Raw genomic sequence first — 18,293 nt, 5'->3', positions numbered from 1 at the left:
GGTTGCTGATAGTAGCTGCCGTTGATTGTATTGGGTTTTATGCTGGGTTTTAAATTTTTATGTAAACCACCAGGAGCTGGCTAGGTGAGATCTCATAGGCTTCCATAAGTGTCCTATAAGGTAGTGGTCCCCAATCTTTTTATCACCGGGGACTACTCAATGCCTTTTACTGAGGCCCGGTGGGGGAGGGTAGTTTACTCCTCTACTCCCAACCACTGCCCTAACGCTCTCTGATCGCTATGGTAATGTTTAAACATCCCTTCAAAATAAGATACAGACACGCCCCAACAATGAACAAAAAGAACATTTTATTTTCATGGAAATTTTAACTCATGACAATGACAAATCAATGGAAACCCTGAGCTTGTTTCTCTGCAACGAGATAGTCCCATCTGGGAGTGATGGGAGACAATGACACCCAAAGTGTGTTGTTAAAGGCCGGGGGGGGGGGGAGAAGGCGTCCTTCGCAGCCCACCTCCGATTAGTCGACGGACCACACGTGGTCCGCAGCCCACAGGTTGGGGATCACAACTATAAGATGTTTTCATTGCTTCATCATGAGTTTTCCTCCAACCTCGTTCTAGCCTTCTTTCCTCCTGTTTCGTTTGGTGCAGCTCCTCTGTATATGAAGGTGCTGGCTTAGGTCAGAGGGAGAGAAGGCATCAGGAAGCGATCACATCGATGGTGGTCGACATCTAAATTTCAGGACAACAATGCCAAAGATGACTACCCAGTTTAGGACAGATTATCAACAGAGACATGCCGCAGCCTCTGTAATAATTCTTCTCTAAGTTTTTATTTTAATTAATCGGTCAGAAAAAATGTATAATGAAGGAAAACTTAACTACTAAAATTATTTTGTGTGTGTGTGGTGTCCTTGCGAGGGGAATTTTCTGTTTTGTGACAACACTGTAACCACCCACCCAACTTCTTTCTCATCCCCATGCAAAGACGCCACCTACAACAATCGAATTTTCAGGTGAGAGGAAGGCTCTCATTCCTTCACACCCAGTGGTTTTTTAATGTGCACCCAAGGTGCCTCTCAACAACCTCTCTGTCCTTGTCAACCTTCCACCCAGACACTCTACCTTGCCTACTACCATCCCTAGATGTGTCCATATTCTTCTGGGAAAACACAGAGGCAAAATAGGAACCGAGCCTTTCTGCTTTCTCTCTGTCCTCTGTCAGAGTTTCTCCATCTTCACCCCACATTGGGCGTATTGCCTTGTTTACCTTATGTTTGCTCCTCACATATTTGAAGAGGCTTTTTTTTTGTTATAGTGGGCTTCCCTGGTCGATATTCTTGGTCCATATTCCCCTGGGAGATAAGCCCCTGTGGTATAATGAAAGAGGGATGACACAGAATCTGACCCCCACAATGGAGCAGTTTGATCAACATAGAGTTGTTTAACTTTCACCAGGACTTTATTTCTTTTTTAGCAACCAGACAGAGCGAAGTCCAGCCTGTAAGCTTTGAAGCAATCCAACATACCTTTGCTCTAGAGGGGGGTCATTAGAGATGTTTACCTATGCCTGCAAATCCTTTAAGGCTTTTAACCCTGTGAATGCTTACTTGTCTGCTGGTGGCAGCAGAGCTGGCAGCGGGATTCCCTAGGGCAGGGGTGGTCAAACTGCAGCCCTCCAGATGTCCATGGCCTACAATTCCCATGAGCCCCTGCCAGCATTTGCTGGCAGGGGCTCATGGGAATTGTGGTCCATGGACATCTGGAGGGCCGCAGTTTGACTACCACAGCCCTAGGCAGATGGGCCATAGACTGGCAGGGCATGTGGGAGCAGCAGTTGCTGAGGCCATGGCCACCATGTCGACTGTGGGGTCAGAAGCCGCAGCAGAGGTGTGTGCACCGCAGCTGGCCGGAATTGGCCTGGCAAGGCCAGGATCAGACCCTGGGACAATCCAGCTGTGCTGGTAAACAACTCCATGGGCAGTGAGTGAGCTGAGCTCTGTTGCTCCCTCCCATTGAACAAAGGGAGTTGCGGAGACGGGTGAAAGGAGCCTTGCCCCCTGGGGAAGGCTGCTCAGCCCCACTGCAACAAGTGTTCTTAGGATGGACTCTCCATGTTCGGCATCCATGGTCAACCTCGGTCCAGTCAAATGGGCATAGGTTCCAGTGGACAGCAAGAGGGGCAAATTGATGAAGTCCTCAGCCAGGCTAGACATTCTACCATTGGAGGGAGACTCCCCCCACTTCAACCATTCAGGTGGCAGGCTGTGCAGGTGGTCTCCCTTGCTCCATTGCCAAATGTCCAGGCTAGGGTGCTGTGTATGCAGCCCCACGGACTTCCCTTGGGGGGTGGTGATGGGATGTTACTCCAGCTGCCTACCTGGAGAGACACTGCAACCCACAGCCTCTTCCAGAGGATCTCCATGTCCTTTCTGAGTCCTACAAATCCAATAAAGAAAGAAATGTGTGGTGAACTGATGACTGGAAAGAAAGAAAGAAAGAAAGAAAGAAAGAAAGAAAGAAAGAAAGAAAGAAAGAAAGAAAGAAAGAAAGAAAGAAAGAAAGAAAGAGAGAGAGAGAGAGAGAGAGAGAGAGAGAGGGAGGGAGGGAGGGAGGGGGAGAGAGAAATTCCGTAGGTAGGACCCTGGTCATAACATTAATTAATCAATTTACTTTCTTTAAATCATGCATTCTTCCCCACATGGACCCCAGGCTTTCCTGTTTTGTCCTCACAATAACCCTGTGAGGCAGGCTAGGCAGAGAACGTGTGACTGGCCCAAGGTCACCCAGGGAGCTTGCGTGACAGAGTGGGGATTCATACTTATGGACTTCCTAGCCCAATGCTCTTACCACAACACCACGCTGGCTCTCTTGGTGTGACACCAAGCTTGGCTTTTGGACATCAAAGAAATAGGGTCCGTGATGTTCATACTTCCAATCCTCTATAGATACATAGATATAATTTCTACATTCCGGTGGCTGCTAGCCCAAGAGTGTTTTTAGCAATACAGTGACCTCCATTGGCTGTGAATTGACAAAAAAACCCGAGTCAGCAGTCTTAGAATCAATATGAGATTAATTCCACAGAAGGTAGTCATCAGATGGTTGACACTCAGCTGGGACAGTCTCTGTGAAATTCAAGGAACAGTGTGGTGCAGGGGTTAGAGGCCTAGGCTGGAACTGGGAAGGCTACAGATTCAACCCCCCCCCCCCCGGACCCTGTTAGCTAATGTGAGCCAGTCAGAATTACCGTTGCCAACCAGACAGGAGATAAATGCCCTGTCCTTTTCGTCAAGGCTTTGCAATGCAATGGGGTAACCAGCATAGCATCCGCTGCACATTACACTGATACAAAAGGAACAGCTAGTTTAAAAACTGGCTAGCGATGCCGTAATCTCTCAACCTAACCTACCTCACAGGATTGTTGGAGAATAAACTGAAGGAACCACCTTGGCCACTCTGCGCTCCTCAGAGGAAGAACAGGCCGAAGACAGAAACTGTTGCTTGACTGGCAACATTATGGAAGTCCTCTTCACATCTAAACTGTGGATTTGTGAATGGTTTGCCTCCTGGAGCTGTTATTTGTATTTAAACAGTAAAGTTGCAACAATTCAGCAATATATCTGTTCCACTTAATATTGCTGGTAAGGGCTTGGAGGAGGAGCTGGTCTCATGGTTTAAGTGCCACTCAGCACTTAACTCCCACTTAGGGTGCCTGTCCCGCCCCTGAGTGCCTCTTCCTTCAACCAGCTGGCCTGTCTGTTCAGTGGCCAGCCACTCGCCTTCCGTCCCCCACCCCTGACCTCCTCCTTCCATTTCCCTCAAAGGCTTGGAGGCTGCAGATCCCTGCCTCGGGAGAGCTGCCCCTGCCGGTGAGTTCCCTGCCCAGGGGCCTCCAGCTTGCAGCCTTTCCAGGTCCTGGGGGGAGGGAGAGGCCTTCCGCAGAATTCTTCCACTGCCAACCCCCCAATCCAGCACCCGTTTTATTCCTGAATGCAACGGGCTTTGTCCCTAGTATGTATGTATCTATGTGTGTGTGTGTGTGCGCGCGTGTGTGGATAGAGATAGAGATAGAGATAGAGATAGAGATAGAGATAGAGATAGAGATAGAGATAGAGATAGAGATAGAGATAGAGATGATAGAGATAGAGATAGAGATAGAGATAGAGATAGAGATAGAGATAGAGATAGAGATAGAGATAGAGATAGAGATAGAGATAGCCTTAAAGTCTAAACGGGATGATGAGCAAACTTTTTTCCACTTCACCTTTAACCGGTCACCTGGAGGAATTCCTTTCTCATCACAGGCGACCAGGAGAGGAGCTTTTTGGTACCCTGCCTCTGAAAGGTAGGGGGGGGGGGGGGCAGAGGACAATGCTCTATGGCACAATGCCATAGAGAGGGCAGGCATTTGTTCATAGTCTTCTCAGAAAGGAAATCTGGCTTTTCCAGCCAGCCAGCCAGTCAAATGCCATCTGTCTCCTTGTCGGGGGAATCCCCCATCCCCGCAAACAAACACTCCCTTTAACGTTCGGGGTGGAGAGAGGCACATGCCAAGCAGACATTATAGCTATTGATTCTGTCTGCAGCCTCCTGAAAGGACAAAGCTGGGAGGGGGGGGGATGGCAGGAGGAGAGGCCTGGGGGAGGGAGAGGGGGGCTGCTTTTTAAAGGTATTGTTTTTCCTCGTCTTTTCATTTCAGTGAGGGATGTTGTTCGACAAAAGCATCCCTGCCCCTTTCCCTCCTCTCTCCCTTCCTCTCTCTTCATGCAGAACTGCACCCGCAGGGCTCCGGCAGAAGGGAGATGCTGAGCTCATGAGGAGAACAATATTGGACTTTGTCCAGGGCGTGATTGTCTAATGTGACTTTTCATCCCCGTCCCTTCCCCCACCCCAAACCCACCTGTTACTTCCTTGATGCTGACAACCAAAGAAAGAGATCAAGGCATTTCCTATCCTCCTGTTTAAAAAAAAAAAAAAAAAACTCTATCCCAGTGGTTCCAACCTTCCTAATGCTGCAACCCTTTAATACAGTTCCTCATGTTTTAGGATGCTTTGCTTTAGGGTGCTTTGGACTGATCCTGCGTTGAGCAGGGGGTTGGACTAGATGGCCTATATAGCCCCTTCCAACTTTATGATTCAATGTTTCTATGTTGTGGTGACTCCCAACCATGAAATTATGCAAGTGTTCCTTCACAGAAATTAAACCCAAACTGACCATTGGTGTGAAGATCCATGGTTCAAAATTGGACATTAATTGTTGTTTTCCCCCCCGGGGGGGTTTCAGTTCAGTTCCAACATGCCCATCTCGCTCTTTTCCGATGCTCCAGACAGACAAATTCTCTATGTTGATCTACCCTGCAAGGCTGTTGTGTGGATGAAATGGAAGAGGAGCGACGTCGGACACTTTGGGACCCCCTTGGAGAGAAGGCGGGGTACGAACTGAGTAACAAAAAACAATGATTTGGAAGAACAAAAATGGAGTCCAGGGGCGCCTTTAAGACCTGCAGGAGGAGCAGTAACAGTGACAGCGCCCCCCCCCTCCAGCCAAACTGCTCGCCCTGCCACGACCCCTGTGAAAGGGTCGCTCGACCCCCAAAGGGTTCCCAACCCCCAGGCTGAGAACCGCTGATCTGACTCTTCAAAACAAGTGCTTTCTCTATCTCTCTTTTAAAAATTAGGCACAGCGGCTCCCCCCTGCTCCCATAATGCTGGAAATCGAGGGGAGAGCAACTTCGTTCACACATGCTGGGAAATGAGTAGGTAAAGATTTAGGGGTGGGGGGTTAGAAAGGTCTCTCAAGTTGCACCTAACTTACGGCAGGGTTTTCAAGGCAAGAGAGTAAGAGAGCGTGGTTTGCCATTGCCTGCCTCTCTGCAGCCACCTTGGACATTCCTGAAAATCTCCTGTTAAGATGGCCCGGTCTGGGATGGGAAATACCTGAAGAGTTTGTTGGTGGAGCCTGGGGAGGGAAGAGTTTGGGGAGGCAAGGGAAGGTCCTCAGGGGGGGCACAGTGCCATAGCGTTTACTCTCCTAAACAGCCATTTTCTCTCGATCATCTGGAGATCAATTCTGATAGCAGGAGAAGCCCCAGTTTAAGGGGTTGCAGGGTCTTTAACTGTTTATGTATTTGTGGAGGCTTGGTGGGACACACGAGTGCAAAGCCCCAATATCTAAGGTTTCCTTCATACTTATACAGCTTGCACAATGAACAATGTGCACGCTCAGTTAATCAGAGAACACGGCTATTGTTAGATCCGTAGCATCATAGAAGGAACATCAGGCTACTGAAGTTTGGAGCCAGTTTGGTGTAGTGGTTAGGAGTGCGGACTTCTAATCTGGTGAGCCAAGTTCGATTCTGCGCTACCCCACATGCAGCCGGCTGGGTGACCTTGGGCTCATCACAGCAATGAGAAAGCTGTTCTGACCAAGCAGGAATGTCAGGGCTTTCTCAGCCTCACCCACCTCACAGGGTGTATGTTATGGGGAGAGGAAAGGGAAGGAGACTGTAAGCCACTTTGAGACTCCTTCGGGTAGAGAAGAGTGGCATAAAAGAACCAACTCTTCTTCAGTAATATCAGGGCTCTCTCAGCCTCACCCACCTCACAGGGTGTCTGTTGTGGGGAGAGGAAATGGAAGGCGACTGTAAGCTGCTTTGAGACTCCTTCGGGTAGAGAAGAGTGGCATATAAGAACCAACTCTTCTTCTTCTCCTGGACAAACAAACAACCCTTTATTAGTGCATCTCAGCAGTGAGTCCATGTTGTGGCAGGTGACGACAAGATGAACCCCCCCGATGAGAAACCCCCAACTTATATTTTAAAAAAACAGACCAAAGAATCACCCATGGCCACGTGAGATTGGCTGGATCAAACATAATTTATTTAAACCAATTTGATTCCACGCGGTCCCCAACCCTGCACTGCCTCCCTCAGCCCTGCTATGTTCTAGCCGGTGTCCATCCTGATCATGTCCAACCGCCATGCTCTTTGTTGACCTGGTTTTATTTTTCCACTTACCAATCTTAACATGATTGCTTTCTCCATTGAGTAAGCCAAAGTAAGTGAGCCGAAGTTTCGGGGTTTTGCCAACCAGTGATAGATCAGGCTTTATCCACTGCAGTGTTTGTGACTTTGGCTGTCCGTGGAACCCAACAACGGAGTTCAAACGAATCGATTCTTCTCTTGTCCGATTTTTTCGTCATCCAACATCCACAGCAATAAAGAGCTATTGGAAATATGATAACTAATCTACATTAGTTAGTCATTTGGTCATCTACATTTGGTAGATGAGATGTAGAGTTGGTTCCTATATGCCGCTTTTCTGTATCAGAAGGAGTCTCAAAGTGGCTTACAGTCGCCTTCCCTTTCCTCTCCCCACAACAGACACCCTGTGAGGGAGGTGAGTCTGAGAGAGCCCTGATATTACTGCTCTGTCAGAACAGCTTTTTCAGTGCTGTGGTAAACCCAAGGTCACCCAGCTAGCTGCATGTGGGGGGAGCATAGAATTAAACCTGGCTCACCAGATTATAAATCCGCACTCCCAACTACTACACCAAGCTGGCTCTAACTATATGAAAATTCAAAGCAAATGTCTGCTCCCAGCCAAGATCTGCTTTCTTGACTTGGCTCCAGATTTTGGAGGCACTTCTATAAACACAACGCTTCCAATCGACTGCCACCGCCACCATCAGATTGAATTTATCCAATCGGTAGCTGGAAAGGCTTAAAATATCCCCGGGCTTAATCCGTGCCCTCCGGCATTTCACAGATGAAGAATAAAGACACCCTTGTTAACGCCTCGTTTTCGTCGCAAGGATTACTGCTCCATCCCACCGTACACATTGTGAAAGGCCGGCTCTGTCTTCATTTATTCCACTGCAGCCCATCCTGCAACTGTTTTTTAAAACGGAGAAAAGTGTTTGCTCTTTCGATTAGAGATATGCCAGGAAAGGAATTGGCAGTTTGGCAAGAAAGCAGCCAGACCAGTAAGTAGAATGGAAGGTTGCATGCACTGTAGCATTCATGTATATTCTGGCACATTTATATAGTTAGTTAGAGTCCAGTGGCGTCTTTAAGACCAACTAAGTTTTATTCACAGTATAAAGCAGGGGTAGTCAAACTGCGGCCCTCCAGATGTCCATGGACTACAATTCCCAGGAGCCCCCTGCCAGCGTTCGCTGGCAGGGGCTTCTGGGAATTGTAGTCCATGGACATCTGGAGGGCCGCAGTTTGACTACCCCTGGTATAAAGTATTTGTGGGCACATAGATTTCATCAGATGCTAAAGATATCTGACCAAGTGTACATGCACACTGAAAGCTGGTATCTTGAATAAAACTTTGCGGGTCTTAAAGGTGTCACTGGAATTCAATTTTGTTCTGCTGTTTCCGACGAATACCTGAATCTAATTGCCATATATACTCGCCTATACGCTGACCCGCATATAAGCCGAGGCACTTAATTTTACCACATAATCTGGGCAAATTTATTGACTCGCGTATAAGCTGAGGGTGGGAAATGCTCCATCATCACAGGCTCTCCCATCCAGCCTCCCCACCCCAACAAATACAGAAAAGTCAAGAGGATGAATAGCTGCTGGCTTTTGTACCCTGCATTTCACTAACCAAAAAGTGCTTATAATCGCCTTCCCTTCCTCCCTGGTGCCAGATACCCTGAGAGAGCCCTGACAGAACTGCTCTGTGAGAACAGCTCTGGCAGGAGAAGCAAACAGTGCCACCCCAGGCCCGCAAACCAGAACAGAACAACAGTACTCAAAATCGGCAACCTACTACAACTAGTACAACAGCTACCAAACTGGGAGAATGGAGAACTCTAACTACAACTGCAGTGCCCCCCTCAGAACAAAACACTGAAATAAAGAACTGTAAAACTGAACACGGAAAGAAAGAACTGTAAAAATCAACTTTTAAAAGAAACACAAGTCAGAGAAAGCTCTGCTTGCAGTACACATTTGCAAAAGGCAATGCAACAAATTGGCTGGCTGGAGTAGGCTTTTATTTCAATTACCATATATACCCGCGTATAAGCCGAAGAGGGCTCTTTCAGTGTGAAAAAAGGTGCTAAAACACTAGGCTTATACAGGGTAGTTATTTATTTCACGTGCACTCAACTTTCTTCCCAAAGAAGCTTAGGCCATTCTCTCCTGTGAGGTAAGTTATATTGAGACGGTATGCTTGGCACAAGGTTACCCAGTAAGCTTCTATGCTTGAGTGAAGATTCGAACTTGGGTCTCCTAGCTCTCACTCTAACCGCTCGGACAAAATGGAGCAGAGGAGAACAAGATAAGCCATTTTGGGACTCCACTGGGGGCAAACACTGTATATATAAAAGAAGTAAAATAAGCGGACAAACAATGTATATTTACCACCTGATTTTTTTTACCGAGACTCCTGTGAGTTACTCACCCCACTTGAGACTAATTAACACAAGGTGAGCTACAGAAGGGAAAACAGTCCTTCCATTCTAGACGCACAAGATCTTGCGTTGGAATTCTACATCTCTCGAAGCATAAACAGCTTTGAGCATGCCTTACGCAAATGCCCCCGGGTCTTACACTCACATTAGGTAATCAGACTGTGAATTACGTGGGAACCGCACACATTGTCTCGGTGCATGGCAAAGCGATTTGTGTGGCATGTGGACTGACGATCCATACGGATTTGCTCCCCCCCTCCTTTTTTCTGTGCCGGTCGTTCCATGCAATACGGGAGCGATCTGGGACGGGCTCAGATGCAATCATGATACAAACAACACCCCTATCAGCAACGGGCAGGAAGCAACAGGAAGAATGGTGGGATGATGCAGCTCCACCATCGGAACACAGTGGTTGGAAAGGATGCAATCATTCTGGAGTGTAGAGTGTTAGGTGTAAAGACAAATGCTGCACAACAAATGCAAAAATAAACAAGTGAACACCAAGGTAGTTTTAAGAAAATCTGCAGGTGCAGAGTAACACCAAAAATGCAGTCGGGGAAAAGGAACAGTTTGTTTATATTTATTTGTTCCACTATATATTTTTGGTGAGGACTTGAAGGAGGAGCGTGCCTCATGGCTTAAGTGCTACTCAGGGCTGAACACCCACGCAGGGTGGCTGTCCTGCCCCTGAATGCCTCCTCCTCCAACCGGCTGGCCTGTCTGTCTGGCGCCAGCAAATCGCCTTCCATCCCCCACCCCTGACCACCCCCTCCTCCTTCCACTTCCCTCCGAGGCTCGGAGGCTGCAGATCCCTGCTGCGTGAGAGCTGCCCCTCTCGGTGAATTCCTTCCCCAGGGCCTCCAGCCTGCAGTCTTTCCAGGTCCTGGGGGAAGGGAGAGGTCATCTGCAGAGTTCTTCCACCACACCCCATTCCAATTTAGTGCCCGTTGTATTCCTGAATGCAACGGGCTGGGCCCCTAGTATTATTCTATTATTCGTATATTATTTCCCAAGTGTGACCCCCATAATGCCATACTTGAACGAAACAGATTTTTCTACAAACTTGAGTGATCTCCCAAGTTTGCCGAAGGATCTGAAATTTTCAAAAGTCTATCTGGCAAGGAAGTGAAATTCGACCAAAAGCAAGCTTCTTGTCTTCTGCATGGTGTCCCCTAGGAGCAATGGTGGGCCCAGTGAAGGTGGTGAAGCTTCCTGGGGACTGAGGCAAGCCTGGCAGAGGCAGTGAAGGAGGTGAGGGACTGTGCCAGGCATGCAGGTGATGTTGAAGCAGGCTGGGGGCTGTCCTGCTGCAAGGGAGAGAGAGAGACAGAGCCGCCCCAAACTGCAAATGAGCCCTCATTCTCTGCTACATACCAGCCCTGATTACCTTCTGTGGCTCCAGAGAGACAGAGAGAGAGAGAGAGAGATCTGTGCCTGCCGGTGTTCCCTGGGTCCTAGCGCCCATTTTATTCCTGGTTGCAATGGGCTTACTTGCTAGTTATTATATATTAGAAGACTATTCTATTGAACACACATGAATATATGAAGCTGCCTTATACTTAATTAGACCTTATCAATCGCAGTCAATATTGCCTACTCAAACTGGCAGCAGCTCTCTGGGGTCTCCGGTGGAAGTCCTTCCCATAACCTACTTCCACATCCTTTAACTGGAGACACCAGGGATCGAATCTGGGCTGCTCCGCTTGCCAAGCAGATGCTCTACCACTGAGCCACAGCCCCTCAACATTATATTTATACCCTGTTTTCTGCCAAATGGCAACCTACAGGTTCTTACATTATTGTTCTCCCCTCCTCCACTGTATGCTTCCATTTTATGCTTCCAGGCCTTTTTGATCCTGTCCCCATGCTGGTGGAATGAGTTCCTGGAAGAGCTAAGGGCCCTGTCGGACTTGTCAACTTTCCACAGGGCCTGCAAGACGGAGCTCTTCCTCCAGGCGTATGGTTGAGGCCAGGCCAGGGCCTGCTATTCAGTCTGAGATCTCCCATGTCCTTCTGTCCATCTGTTAATAAATAGACCTGTCTCCCCACTCTCACCAGTAAGAAGAAGAAGAAGAAGAAGAGTTGGTTCTTATATGCCGCTTTTCCCTACCCGAAGGATGCTCAAAGGGGCTTACAGTCGCCTTCCCATTCCTCTCCCCACAACAGACACCCTGTGGGGTGGGTGAGGCTGAGAGAGCGCTGATATCACTGCCCAGTCAGAACAGTTTTATCAGTGCCGTGGCGAGCCCAAGATCACCCAGCTGGTTGCATGTGGGGGAGCGCAGAATCGAACCCGGCATGCCAGATTAGAAATCCACACTCCTAACCACTACACCAAACTGGCTTTCTATCGGGGGGCCATGGTTTTATGTGTAAGCTGAGTCTTCAGAAAGCTGCAGGATATGATGATGATGATGATAAGAAGAAGAAGAAGAAGAAGAAGAAGAAGAAGAAGAAGAAGAAGAAGAAGAAGAAGAAGAAGAAGAAGAAGAAGAAGACACTGCCAGGTCATTGCCTGGCCCTCTAACAGCTGGATTTATTGCAACAACATGGTTCTCCTTATGGGAGCAGACACACTACACAACACCGGCTCACCAGTAAGCAACATACTACATGATTCTAGTTTTCTGCGCACGGGAGTGCTGTTGATTTGTTGGCTGCAGGAAGCAGGCGGATATGGAATGGCATGTGTGGGAAGGTCTCTGAAACGGCATAAACAAACCTTTTCATGGTCCTGGTCGAGCAGCAGATGCAGGCGGATCTCTCTAGAAAGATGACGGTGTATGTGATCCCTGATCTTATTAACTCCCTCCGCTGGGAGCCAAGTGCCGAGATTATTAGCTGACTGAGATGTCGTTATAATCAACAATGGCACATTGAGTGCGCAGGAAGGCCATCCAGAGGGCACTGCCAGGATTATGCAGCTCCTTGGCAAGGCTGAATTTGCAGGCCCTGAGCTAAAGGACTGCCATGCCCTCTGGTCTGGGCAGGTGAACATAATAATCCCAGGGCAGGTGGACATAATAATCCCACGCTTGCAAACAAGGTCCAGGCCGCTTCCTTGTGCTGCAGTTTTATCTTAACTACTAAAGAGCTAGATGCATTTCTGGAAAAAGGACCTCTCCCATACTAACCAGCCAGCTTGGTGTCATGATTAAGAGAGCCGCGTTATTGATTGCCCATTCCTCCACGCGCAGCCAGCTGGGTGAACTTGGGCCAATCGCAGTCCTATTAGAGCTGTTCTCACACAGCAGTAGTGTCAGAGCTCTCTCAGCCCCATATACTTCCCAAGGTATCTGTTGTGGGGAGAGGAAAGGGAAGGTGATTGTAAACCAAAAAAAATCCAAATAAATAAATTTCAGACTCCTTTGTGTAGTGAAAAGCGGGGTATAAAATCCAACTCTTCTTCTAAATATATTTTTTGCAACTAGCACTAGCAGAGGGGGATTTTCCCCTTCCTCTGAGGCTTCTCTCGCCACATTTAGAGAGCCAACAGCAGCCTTTTTCAGAAGAAGAAGAAGAGTTGGTTCTTATATGCCGCTTTTCTCTACCCAAAGGAGTCTCAAAGCGGCTTACAGTCGCCTTCCCTTTCCTCTCCCCACAACAGACACCCTGTGAGGCAGATGAGGCTGAGAGAGCCCTGATATTCCTGCTCAGCCAGAACAGTTTTATCAGTGCTGTGGCGAGCCCAAGGTCACCCAGCTGGCTGCATGTGGTTGCATGTGGGGGAGCCCTCTGGAGCTGTGGCTTAACTCTGGGGTTATGTGTAATCCTGACTGGAAACCGCTAGGTATTAGGTTATGATTAGTTCGAATCACTTCTCCGTCACAGAACCTCAGAAGATGACCTTGGGTCAATCACACACTCTCAGCCTAACCTTCCTAATGAGGTAAAATATAAGTGAGGATAATGGTGTAAGCCACTTTGTGTCCCCCTTGGGGAGAAAGCTGGGGTATAAATGACTTAAATAAAATAAATACAATTTATTTCATTCATCCACTCGTTTCTTACTATGGACCTTCTCAGGTTTGCTTAACTCACACTGACCATGCAAACACCCTTCTAAGTCTTTATTCTCTATGCATTAGAATGGTGCTCTGATCCAAACTCCCCTGCTGAGAACTTGAAGATCACATAACCTTGGAGAATTCAGAAATGGATTTATATATTTCAGCTTTGACAGGCAACTAGTAAAACTATCCCGAATGCAATTTTTGTGATTTTTTTTGTAGGTCAGCCCAAGGAGCGTTTTATTTTCAGTAACTGTTCCCACCGGTCCCCAAAGAATGTGTGACATTTCTAATTTTCATTCTGCAGATGGAAGAGTCATGTAACATGTCGGGGATTTAGCTGTCCTCTGATTCTCCCTGCAGATCTAAGGTTACCAGTCAGAACATAAATGAAAGCACTCTATATCAGATCAATCTATTAGTCCATCTTGCTTAGAATTCTCTGCTCTGACCAGCAGCAGTTTCCAGGGTCTCAGCAAGAGAAATACCTTGCCGGTCCTGCAGACAGAGATCCACTTAAACAGATATGCCAGAAATTGAACCTCTGACCTTGGGCATGGAAACTGTGGGAATTGCCACTGGGTCACAACTTCTCTGGTTTATGAACATACCCAACTGCATTATACTGGGTCAGACCACTGAACCATCTAATTCAGTATTGTTAGATTAAACAATACTGAGTAGCAGCAGCTCTTCAGGGAAACCTTAACTGCACCTCTTACCTGATCCCTTAACTGGATGTAGCAGAGATTGAACCCTGACCTGGATATTCCAGGCTAGCTCCATCTCATCAGTTCTCAAAAGCTAAGCAAGGTCAATCCTTGTATGGAAGATGAACAGGGAAGTCCAGGATCGGTAGACAGTGGCAGACAGTGACAGGATAGGAACTTCCTGGTGCTTTTCAAATAATCCCCTCCAGAGTCCTGATTGGCTGAACAGGAGACTTCCTGGTTTTGGGGAACACTTTCTCGCTGCAGGTGAACAAACAGAAAAATGACTGCATCTAGCTAAATAATTAAATCTCTCTTTCTATACATAGGAGGTATACACGGGAGGAGGTTCAAAAATAGGGGGCAGCAACATATGTAGGTCCAAAAGGGCCCTGGCCTTGAGTTCCCCATGGTCGTGGGTCTGGTCGATATGCCCTTGAAATCTCGATCCCATCCCCAGATCTGGGGGGGGGGGGCTAGAGTGGAGCCGACTCTGATGCTGTGTAACACCAGGTCAATCCATAACAAATCCTTGACCTTTCGGGATTATTTCTCAAGCCACTAGATAGACCTAGTGTGTGTGATGGAGACCTGGGCATGGGAAGGTGAAACTGTCGCCCTGAAAGATCTGGCCCCACCTGGGTTCTCGGTCCTTCATCAGTCCCGGCTCCATAGTAGAGGAGGGGGTGGCGGCAATCCTTGTCAAGGAGGCTTACTGCTGCAGGGCTCTCCCAGCACCATCAATCCTGGGGGTGGAATGTGTCAGCCTAGGGTGGGAGTCGGTCGATAACTTGGCCATCCAGTTAGTGTGCTGTTCACCCATTGCACTTCCAGATGCCCTGTTGGGCTTGTTGGAGGTGGCACCTGCCTGGGTGCTGCAGTTTCCGAGGCTTATAATCCTGGGTGACTTCAATATTCATGCAGATGCACTGCCCCCAGGACTTGGCTCGGACTTGGCATTCTTGGAGGAAACTTCAGCCCTTAACCCATACCAGTCAGGCTTCCATCTTGGCCATGGGATGGAGACTGCACTGGTTGCCCTGATGGATGATCTCCGGTACCAACTGGATCAGGGCAGCTCAGCTATCCTTGTGCTTTTACATCTGTTGGCCACATTTGATATGGTTGATATGGTTGACGACGAGCTGTTAGCCGACCGCCTCGCCAGGGCAGGGATCAGGGAGACAGCCTTGCAATGGCTGATCTCCTTCCTCCAGAACTGGACACAGAGGGTGGAGGTGAGGGAAGAGTTGTCATGCCCCTTTGCACTCCCCTGTGGGATGCTGCAGGAGGCTATACTCTCCCCCATGCTTTTTGTTTGGAAGCAGTGTCTGGATGGCTCAGGCAGAGTCAGCTGAAATTCAATCCTTCCAAGACAGAGGTCCTGTGGCTGGGTAGAAGGGAACAGGACCACGAAGCATGCCTCCCCTGCCTGGATAGCGTGCACCTTATAGCTGTGCCTGTGGCTAGGAATTTGGGTGTGATCTTTGATGCCTCCCTGTCTATGGAGCCTCAGATCATGAAGGTAGCCCAAGTGGTGCTTTACCATCAACCATTTATCAAGCTAGGCTACTAGTGCCCTACCGGTCTCCAGAACACTTGGCCATGATTATTCATGCAATGGTTACTTCCAGACTAGACTTCTGTAACTCACTCTACGTGGCCTTCCCTTTTCTCTGACCCAGAAATTGCTAGGGTCCTCATGGGATCATCTTGTCTTGTTTGACTATGGTGGATCAGAGATCAACTTGTACCATTTGCAGTGAGTGGCTCAAAAGTCCACTCAACAGTTTTGCATTAGGTTGTGTTTTTTTTTCCAGAACAGCACATGTGCAAAACCACTGCTCATGTCAACAATTCAGCAGCTGTTAATGTTGCTAAGGGCTGGTCAGGCCAACTCCACATGAAAGCGGCAATTATTTCTGACTGATTGTATGATTTGCAACAGATTTAATTGTCTGATTAAAACACTTCCTGCTGCCTAGAATGGTGACACAACAAGGAGGAGAGGGGAGGAGAGGGGGGGAGAACTCAGTCAGACCATGTGTGAACGTACATGTACAAAAAGTCGATTGCATTGTACTGTACTGTTAAGAAGACACCTGAAGAAGCAGCCTGCCAAACAGCTGCAAATGTTTTGCAGAAAGATGAATGGACTGTTGAAAAACTGGCCCCCTGTTTGTGATTGGTTAACAGGAGATAAACGAATAGTGCAGTCCAATGCAGAATTACTGCAGTGAACTGAAATAGCTTAGACTGGAGTACAGGTCCGTGAATTCACCCATACAAGATTTATGTCAGGCTTCACTCCTTCGTTTCTTACATAGAAAACTTACAAAAACCCCTAATGTTGATTGGAGGGGCGTGACAAATTATTTTTTTTCAACAATTTTTATTTGGATTTTTTGTTTGACAGTATAAAAGCTTCAAAGAATACATAAATTATAAGACATCTGCTGCGATCGCTTGTTCAGCTATGGATAATAGTCTCTACCGTCTCTTTCTCTTCTTATTTTCGGTGCAGCATTTGTTCGTTTCCTTTTAATAAAGTCCAGCTGGGGTCCCTTCTTCAACTGCTTGGCGTTTCCATTGTAGCTTGATAGTGGGTCATTATCCTGTTCATGCAAGGTTCTTTTCCAACTTGGCTTGACCCTTCGTTTACTCTGGTATCGTCAAGGTCGTAAAGTAAGGTGCCTGGTATAACTAGAGCAGTGGTTCTCAACCTTCCTAATGTAGCTCCTCATGTTGCGGTGACCCCCACCCATAAAATGATGCAAGTGTTCTTTCACAGAAATTAAACCAAAACTGACCAATGGCGTGAAGATCCATTGCTCATGATTGTATATCAATTGTTTTTTTTCCCGGGATTTCTCAGTTCAGTTCTGTCTCTTGTCCCACCATGCCGATCTCACCCTTTTCCGCTGCTCCAGACAGACAAACGCTCTATCTCGATCTACCCCACAAGGCTGTTGTGTTGATAGCGCCCCCCGCAGCAAGCTGTTTGCCCTGCTGCGACCCCTGTGAAAGGGTTGTTTGACCTCCAAAGAGGTCCCAACCCCCAGGTTGAGAACCACTGATCTAGAGAGAGGAGAAGAAGGACAAGCCAGAATAATTTTGTTCAAGAATTCAGGGAGAGGGGAGAGTAAGAATTATTGAACAAATTATAAATGGGGCACTGCCCCCTTTTGCACCACCACAGCTATGGGTCTGCTGGAGTAACTCTGCTAGGATTGCATCATAACGGTCCATTGAAAACTCACCTCCCTCTTTGCAATGGACAAACAAAACACGAACAAAAACAGCTAGCATTAGAGAATTCGTAATATTTGCCATTTAGAAGGAAGACACCTGTGTTACAGGGCCGGTGCAATGACCAGCCTCCAGGATGTTTAACCAGGCTAATAATTAGCCCAGAGAAAACTTGTTGTTCAAGGACATGCTGTGAAAAAGAGCCCTTCCGGTATTGCTAGTCCTGCTGGCCTAACTTCCTCAGAGAGGGCTTTGCTTAGGTGACGAACTGCTTTTGGGGCAGGATACCAGTGCTGGTCTAGATCCACCCATAAAACAGTTCTGCAGGGCCTGTAAAATGGAGCTCTTCCGCCAGGCTTCCGGTCGGGAGCAATAAAGCAATTCCACCAATCAGAGCCCAGAGACCCCGCCCACCACCAATTACATCTCGCAGGCAGGGTGTCAAACCACAGCGAGCTGCAAAATCAGAAAGTCATAATTAAATGTTAAACGTTCTGTTGTCATGAGCTTTACTGTTAGAAATATTACATGTTCTCAATGATTCTATGTTCTGATGATGGGGGGGGGGGTTTGTATTATATCATGAATTTCACCGTAAACTACCCTGAGCTGCAGGGGAGGGTGGTATATAAACGTAATAAAATAAATAAATATCACCATGTGAAGGGAAGAAGCCTTGCTGCAGGTGTCTCCTAAAGCAAAAGAGATCTCATGCTGTCAGTCAAAGGTGTTTTTAGGTTTAGAATCATAGAATCATAGAGTTGGAAGGGGCCATACAGGCCATCTAGTCCAACCCCCTGCTCAATGCAGGATCAGCCCTAAGCATCCTAAAGCATCCAAGAAAAGTGTGTATCCAACCTTTGCTTGAAGACTGCCAGTTTCGGAGGCCCTCAGCAAGATGCCCTGCAATGCATCTCCCCTCTTG

Source organism: Paroedura picta, chromosome 5 (assembly GCF_049243985.1).
Source record: "Paroedura picta isolate Pp20150507F chromosome 5, Ppicta_v3.0, whole genome shotgun sequence".
Lineage (NCBI taxonomy): Eukaryota > Metazoa > Chordata > Lepidosauria > Squamata > Gekkonidae > Paroedura > Paroedura picta.
Note: the sequence above shows the minus strand (reverse complement) of the source record.